Genomic DNA, 7,971 nt, shown 5'->3' with positions numbered 1-7,971 from the left:
TAAGTGTAAATAAGAAGTAACACGGCCAAGACAAAACGACAGCCTACAGAATGGGAAAAGATCTTCACTAACCCCATATTACACAGAGGTCTGATCTCCAAAATATACAAAGAACTCAAGAAATTGGACCCCAAAAGATCATAATCTAATTAAAAAAAAATATAGACCTAAACAGAGAACTCTCAACAGAGGAATCTAAAACGGCTGAAAAACACTTAAGGAAATGTTCAACATCCTTAATCATCAGAGAAATGCAAATCAAAACAACTCTGAGATTCCATCTTACACCTGTAAGAATGGCCAAGATCAAAAACACTGATGACAACTTATGCTGGAGAGGTTGTGGGGAAAGGGAACACTTTTTTTTTTTTTTTTTTTTTTTTGGTTTTTCGAGACAGGGTTTCTCTGTGGTTTTGGAGCCTGTCCTGGAACTAGCTCTTGTAGACCAGGCTGGTCTCGAACTCACAGAGATCCGCCTGCCTCTGCCTCCCGAGTGCTGGGATTAAAGAAAGGGAACACTTCTGCATTGCTGGTGGGAATGCAAGCTTGTACAACCCCTTTGGATGTCAGTGTGGCGATTTCTCAGAAAATTAGGAAACAACCTTCCTCAAGACCCAGTAATACCACTTTGGGGTATATATCCAAAGGATGCTCAATTGTGCCACAAGGACATGTGCTCAACTATGGTCATAGCAGCTTTGCTTGTCATAGCCAGAACCTGCAAACAACCTAAATGCCCCTCGACTGAAGAATGGATAAGGAGAATGTGGTACATTTACACAATGGAGTACTACACAGCAGAAAAAGATAACGACACCTTGAATTTTGCAAGCAAATGGATGGAGCTAGAAAACATTATTTTGAGTGAGGTAACTCAGACACCGAAAGACAATTATCACATGTACTCACTCATAGATGGTTTTTAAACATAAAGCAAAGAAAGCCAGCCTACAAACCACAATCCCAGAGAACTTAGATAACAATGAGGACACTAAGAGAGACTTACATAGATCTAATCTACATGGGAAGTAGAAAAAGACAATATCTCCTGAGTAAATTGGGAGCATAGGGACCTTGGGAGAGTGTTGAAGGGGAGGGGAGAAGCAGAGAGGGGAGCAGAGAAAAATGTAGAGATCAATAAAAATCAATTTAAAAAAAGTAAAAAAAAAAAAAAGTAACTATGGACCAAGTGACTAGTAAACAGCTGTTTGTACATTTACTTCAAGATATTTTGAAAGTCAGCGGGGCTAAGGCAGAGGTCAACAACTGTGTAAATTTCTAGAGTTTGTACATTTACTTAGAGATATTTCAAAGGTTAGGGCTACTAAGGAAGGACAACAGCAATTGCTTCCGGTTTGGAAATTGGAAAGGCTGTGTTCCCCTGGTTTCCTGCAGAAGGGAGTATGCGTCAAGAGATTTCAAAAGGTGTGTGTGAACGAATGAGCGCTCTCTGTCCTGGTCTGTATTTTGATTGTTACTATGCTGCTGTGCTGCTGTTGTTTTATGTGTTCATGTCTTTTTTTTTTTGTTTGTTTGTTTTTTTTTTTTTGTTTTTCGAGACAGGGTTTCTCTGTAGCTTTGGTGCCCAACCCGGAACTAGCTCTTGTAGACCAGGCTGGCCTCGAACTCCCAGAGATCCGCCTGCCTCTGCCTCCCAAGTGCTGGGATTAAAGGCGTGAGCCACCACCGCCCGGCATGTGTTCATGTCTTTTAAGTTTAAGTGGTAACCGTACCTGTGTGTCTGTCTTTCTCGTACACCTATTAACCTTCTTTGTTGTCCTGGAGGAGATGAAGCAGGCAGCCTCTGCCCCTGCCGCTAGCATTTTTATTGGATCAGTTCCAGGTCTTTGGGTCCTGAGAGAAAAACTTCTCTAAGGAGAGGTATGGCAAGGGCCACCTCCCTCCCTTGTTCCCTGACCCATAGCCAGGCAGCAGCTCCTGCAGAGGGCAGGGGGTGCGCATGCTCAGGTGGGCAGAGATGCTACCGGGAGACATGCTCATGTGAACCGGACAGCATAGAACTGACTGCTTGTAGTTGAAAAACTGCACAGCCGGGCGGTGGTGGCGCACGCCTTTAATCCCAGCACTCGGGAGGCAGAGGCAGGTGGATCTCTGGGAGTTCGAGGCCAGCCTGGTCTACAAGAGCTAGTTCCAGGCCAGGCTCCAAAGCTACAGAGAAACCCTGTCTCGAAAAACCAAAAAAAAAAAAAAAAAAAAAAAAAAACTGCACAGATGTGAAACAGAGAATCTGAGATTGTGACTGGAGAAGTTAACAAATTTTTTCCCACGAATACTGGCAGTCGAGGACACTCTGTGTCCACCAGTGTTGCTCCCCTCTTTTCCTTCCTAAGTCAAGTTCTTCTTCACTGTGATAACACTCAAGGTCTCTTCTGCTGACCAGCGGTTTCCCATCTTTTAACCCTTTTCTGTTCTGAGGCTTGAAAAAATGGTGACTTATACCAACCTGTATACTTTGGGAAGCGTTGATTTAAAGTAAAAGTTAAAGGTGCATTATGTTTGGGGGAAAATATGCTTTTGTTTCCACAGAAAAAGAAAATTATATGGGTCACTTATATCTAAAAGGCTACAAATACTAGTCATACTTTTAGGAAATTGGGTACAAATTATTATTGATTATGATAAAGAAAACTGCTGTTAGTTTTAAAAGTTTCGTATTGGTACAGGTTTTTTATGTTAATGCAAATTTAAGTTATTCCTATTGTCATACACACACACACACACACACACATATATATATATATTGGCTCTTGTTTGAAATGTATCTATGCAATGTAATGTTCTGGACCACTGAAAGAAATCACAAGAGGCGGCATTGATGGAGATTTGCATGCTGTCTGAAGGACAAGGGGACAGAGAAGAGACTGGAATAAAGTAGGAAAATGAATTTGTTTATGAGCAATGCGAGTTTAAAGGGAAACTATAAAAATGCTGGAGATTTTACCATGTTAATTCTGGTTGATTTTCTTCATTAATAAGGCTGGTGATTCATCACTGAGGAATAGTTAGGTTACTATTTGGATAATGTTCTCTAAAGATGAAAGGACTGAGATCCTAAATACAAGTTAATAATTAATCTTCCTATTCCAACCTGCTGCATTACAGGGTTCTATATGATTGCCTCCTTCAAAATGACAAGGCTGATGCCTTTAGCGCTTCAGACTTTCATAGCGAAGTTCAAAATATGCTTATTAAAAACTGCCTTCTTTTTCTTCAAGAGAGATCCCTGAGCCTACTTCATTTCCACCTCCAACCTATACCACTTATAACCCCCAACCCTATACCAATCCCTAATAATGTCCCTAGCCCTGAGGACAAACTTTGTAGGTATATTAGTGTGCGCTTACTCACACTAATAATAATGGTGACTAATAGTGAGATTATTTGTGAGCTATTATTTATAAACAATTTACATTAGTATAGATTCTTGTATATTGATACAAATTCAAATTATATTTATTATATTGAATATGCTCCTATTTCTGTTTACAATATTCGTGCATCTACACAAAGTTATTTTGTCATATTATATGCATGCATGTTTCTACCTCTACTTAAGATATTTTGTATATTGATGCAATTTTGGAATATATTTACCACACTGTACTATACATTTCTACCTCTGATCAAGATAATTATATATTGTTTACATTCTGAGGTCATTGTCCTCATTTGCTGTACATTTGTTTAAAGATTGTTTAATTTTTTAATATGAAGCCTTAGTCTTTAAGCTATATAGGTATTAAGAATTACAGGTCAACAGTCATTCATATTTGTCATGCTTAAAGTCAGACTAACCAGATCCTTTAGATGCATAGAGATTGTATTCTGCATAGATCGATAATCTTCAACCACTTCAAAGAACTGTAGAATATGGCATTTAAACAACTTAGGAGTCTCTTGACGTGAGACACGATTGCTCCTAGAAGCACTGATCTATTCTTGAGAGAATGTTGGGCACTGAAGACACTTCACTTGGAGCTTTTATTCTCCTTGGCAAAACTGGCCTTTGGGCAAAAACTGCCCCTGCCTTGTCCAGTGACAAAATACGCGGTGTCTAGACTAGACAAGCAGGATACAAGAAAAAAGACTGCCAAACCTTGCCAAGGCAGGGTGAGACTATTTTTTCTTTAAAAATTTCTTGCCTCTGAAAAAGGTCTGTCAGTTACTCTAGGCTGTAGACAAAGTTGGTTGCCCCAATATTACAAATGAGACTTTGGGTGATTACCCAGGTAGCCAGTCGTCTCTGTCATTTCTTGCACCTTTTGGAAGTTGCTTGATTGCACTTCCTGTTTACTCAAGTAATATTATTTCCCTTCTCAGGTCTAAGATAGGGTTAAAGACTAGATTAGTCAGGGACTGGAGAGATGGCTCAGAGGTTAAGAGCACTGGCTGCTCTCCCAGAGGTACTGAGTTCAATTCCCAGCAACCACATGGTGGCTCACAACCACCTGTAATGAGATCTGGCGCCCTCTTCTGGTGTGCGGGTATACGTGAAGACAGAATATTGTATGCATAATAAATAAATAAATCTTTAAAAAAAAAGACTAGATGAGTCATAGTTACTTTCCTCTCATGACTTAGCCAAGCCGTTTTTAATATAAGACTTAGAGTCCTTAGACTAGGATAACTATTAAAACATTTAGCATATGTTTCTTGTTTGGTGTTGTTCATGCTGGTTGTAATTCTAATTTTTTTTTTTTTATTTTCGAGACAGGGCTTCTCCGTAGCTTTTTGGTTCCTGTCCTGGAACTAGCTCTTGTAGACCAGGCTGGCCTCGAACTCCCAGAGATCCGCCTGCCTCTGCCTCCCGAATGCTGGGATTAAAGGCGTGCGCCACCACTGCCTGGCTAATTCTAATTTTTTTTTAAAGATTTATTTATTTATCTATCTATCTATTTATTTATTATGTATAAAATGTTCTGGCTGCATGTGTGCCTACACTCCAGAAGAGGGCACCAGATCTCATTACAGATGGTTGTGAGCCACCATGTGGCTGCTGGGAATTGAACTCAGGACCTCTGGATGGAAAGTCAGTGCTCCTAACCTCTGAGCCATTTCTCCAGCCCTGTAATTCTAATTTTTATGTATGTTTTTGCCTCTTCTTTTCCTTGGACAATACTTGATATTTGTTCTTACTGTATATTTTTGTATTAGACTTAGAACTCTCTTAATTAGACAAAGGGGGAGGTGCTATGGGAACTCCTTCAGTCAATAGCCTTTAAGATACCGGCCCACTTTGGGCGAGGTGTCATGCACTGTAAATGCAGATGAAAAGATTGTGTGGGCCTCTTGGCTGCTGGATTTGGTTCCAGGTCCCAGGTCCCATTGCATGCAGAGGAATGCCAATCATTACCCTTTCTGTGAGTTTATCATCAAATAAATAAACCTTTGTTATACTCCATTCAGGGCTATTGTGGAACTCAAACAATATACAATTGTACAAACACCAACATACAATTGTACACCTACATGAAATTACATTGTGTACTACATTTTCTTTACCAATTAATCTGGTGATAGAGTTCTAAGCTGGCTCTATTAGTAATAAATATGGGTGTACAAGTGTCTCCGTGGCATCCTGACTCAGAGCCCTTCAGGTACACTCAAAGTTGGCAGAGCTGGATCATATAGCAGTTCCGTCACAAGGCTTTGAGTAATTTTCACATGGTTTTCATAGTGGCCGTACCAGCTTGCATTCCCACAGTCAATAATTAAAGATTCCTCCTCCAAGGTTGGAAAGACAGTTCAGTGTTCTTGCAGAGGACTGAGCTTGGATCCTAGCACCCATGTCAGGTGACTGGCAAACACCTGTGACTCTAACTCTAAGTGAACTGGACACTCTGGACACTCTGGACACTCTGGACACTCTGGACAGTCTGGACAGTCTGGACAGTCTGGACACTCTGGACACTCTGGACACTCTGGCCTCCGGGGCACCAGGACACAGTGCACATATCAACACAGAGACACACATATTTCTTTCCCCACATCCTAACAACATTTGTTGTAAACTGTTGTCTTTTTTTCTTTTATTCCATCTTTTTTTTTTTTTTTTTTTTTTTGGTTTTTTTGAGACAGGGTTTCTCAAACAGGGCTACACAGAGAAACCCTGTCTCAAAAAAACAAACAAGAAAACAAACAACAAAACGAAATAAAAAGAATATCTACATCAGCTTAATGGACTGTCTTTCTTTCCTTGGGCTCTCAGTTTGTGGGTGTGTCTACCAATGAAGTCTATTTTTGGGAGACAAGATACAGTTAGATTCAGTTTTTCCAACTCACCAGAACTGGGACTGGAGACCTGCTCGGCAGTTAAGCGAGTTCACTGTTCTTTCAGAGGATCTGAGTTCAGTTCTCAGCGCCAACTGGGCACTCACCTCAGGAGAATCTGGTCTCTGAGTGTGCCTACACTCATGTACATACCCACAACAGACACCCACACTCCTATGAGTACCCTCAGTTATACTCCTGTGAGTACCCCCAGCAATACTCCTGTGTACCCCAGCAATACTCCTGTGAGTACCCCAGTTATATGACTGTGAGTTCCCTCAGTTATACTCCTGTGAGTACCCCCATGAGCGACACTGCCCTGTTTCACCAACTGGTTTACCGCGTTGGACTCCTGAGTTATTCTTGCTTCGCCCTTTCATCGGGGCCTTTTCTGGGGTGAGTAGACAATTGTTCTCCCTTCCCTGGAAGTGTCACTCTCATAACAGCCATTCTTTAGGTACTCCTGTGTGTCGAAACAAACTGTGATGAATTAGACTCGGAGATGCAGAAATGCAAGACCGAAGCCAAAGAAACATGAGAACACCAGCATGCCGCACTGCAACTAACTACAAGATGCACTTTCACTGGCTGCCTCGGGTGCCCGGTGCCATGCCTCCTTGGTCACGATTAATGGTTTACCCTTAAAGTTTAAACTAATGACTCAGAGGCTAAGAGCACTCAGCGCTCTTGCAGAGGACCCGAATTCAGTTCCCAGGATCTATGCAGCAGCTCAGAACTCTGCAAGGTCAGTTCCAGAGGATCTGAATCTGTCTTTGGGCTCACCTGGCATCCATGCACAAGTGACATAAAGATATAACCGCATAAATAAATTTTAAAACTCCTTAAAAAATTGTGATGGCTCACGGGTTAAAGCCACTGGATGCTCTTGTAGAAAACTCGGATTTGATTCACAGCACCCAAATTGCAGCTCACAACCACCTGTAGCTCCAGCTCCAGGCCGTTTGATAACTCTTCTGGCACCAGGCATACAAGTGGTCCATGGCATACACACAGGCAAAACACCCATACATATAAAATAAAATAAATTTTAACATTTGAAAATCGTGAGCCAAAATAAATCCTTCCTTCCTTAAAAAAAAAAAAAAGACAGGAGGAAGATGAAGAAGGTAGGTTGAAGTAGAGTTTACACTCCGGCTATTGTTATTAATACAAACTTTTTAAAAATTGTTTTATCTTATATATATTTATATATAATTTTTATTTTAAAAAGGTTTCTCTGTGTAGCCCTGGCTGTCCTGGAACTTGCTGTGTAGACCAGGCTGGACTTGAATTCACTGAGATCTGCCTGCCTCTGCCTCCTGAGTGCTGGGATTAAAGGCATGTACCACCACCCGCCCATCATTAATGCAAAATTTTCACAAACACATTTTTACCCTTCTCAGTTGTGCAATCGACCTCTGAACAGCTGCCTTGATCACTCATACTGTTTCAAATCTTTTTCTTACTGGATCCTGAGTTAGGTATGAATGCTTTGCATTTTGATGAGAATATACTATAGGTGTGTGTGTGTGTGCAAAGCCAGTAACAAACAGGTGGCATGGGAGAAGTCATAGCAGCAAAAATACACAATATATCAATTTGGGAAACAGGGAAGTGTCACTCAAGTTCTGCTCAGCCCGGATGTTTTCTGTCATCTTGGGGCCCACAGTTCAAATGTCC

The sequence above is a fragment of the Chionomys nivalis genome, chromosome 21 (assembly GCF_950005125.1).
Source record: "Chionomys nivalis chromosome 21, mChiNiv1.1, whole genome shotgun sequence".
NCBI lineage: Eukaryota > Metazoa > Chordata > Mammalia > Rodentia > Cricetidae > Chionomys > Chionomys nivalis.
The sequence above is the reverse complement of the archived record's forward strand: the minus strand, read 5'-3'. Positions refer to the sequence as shown.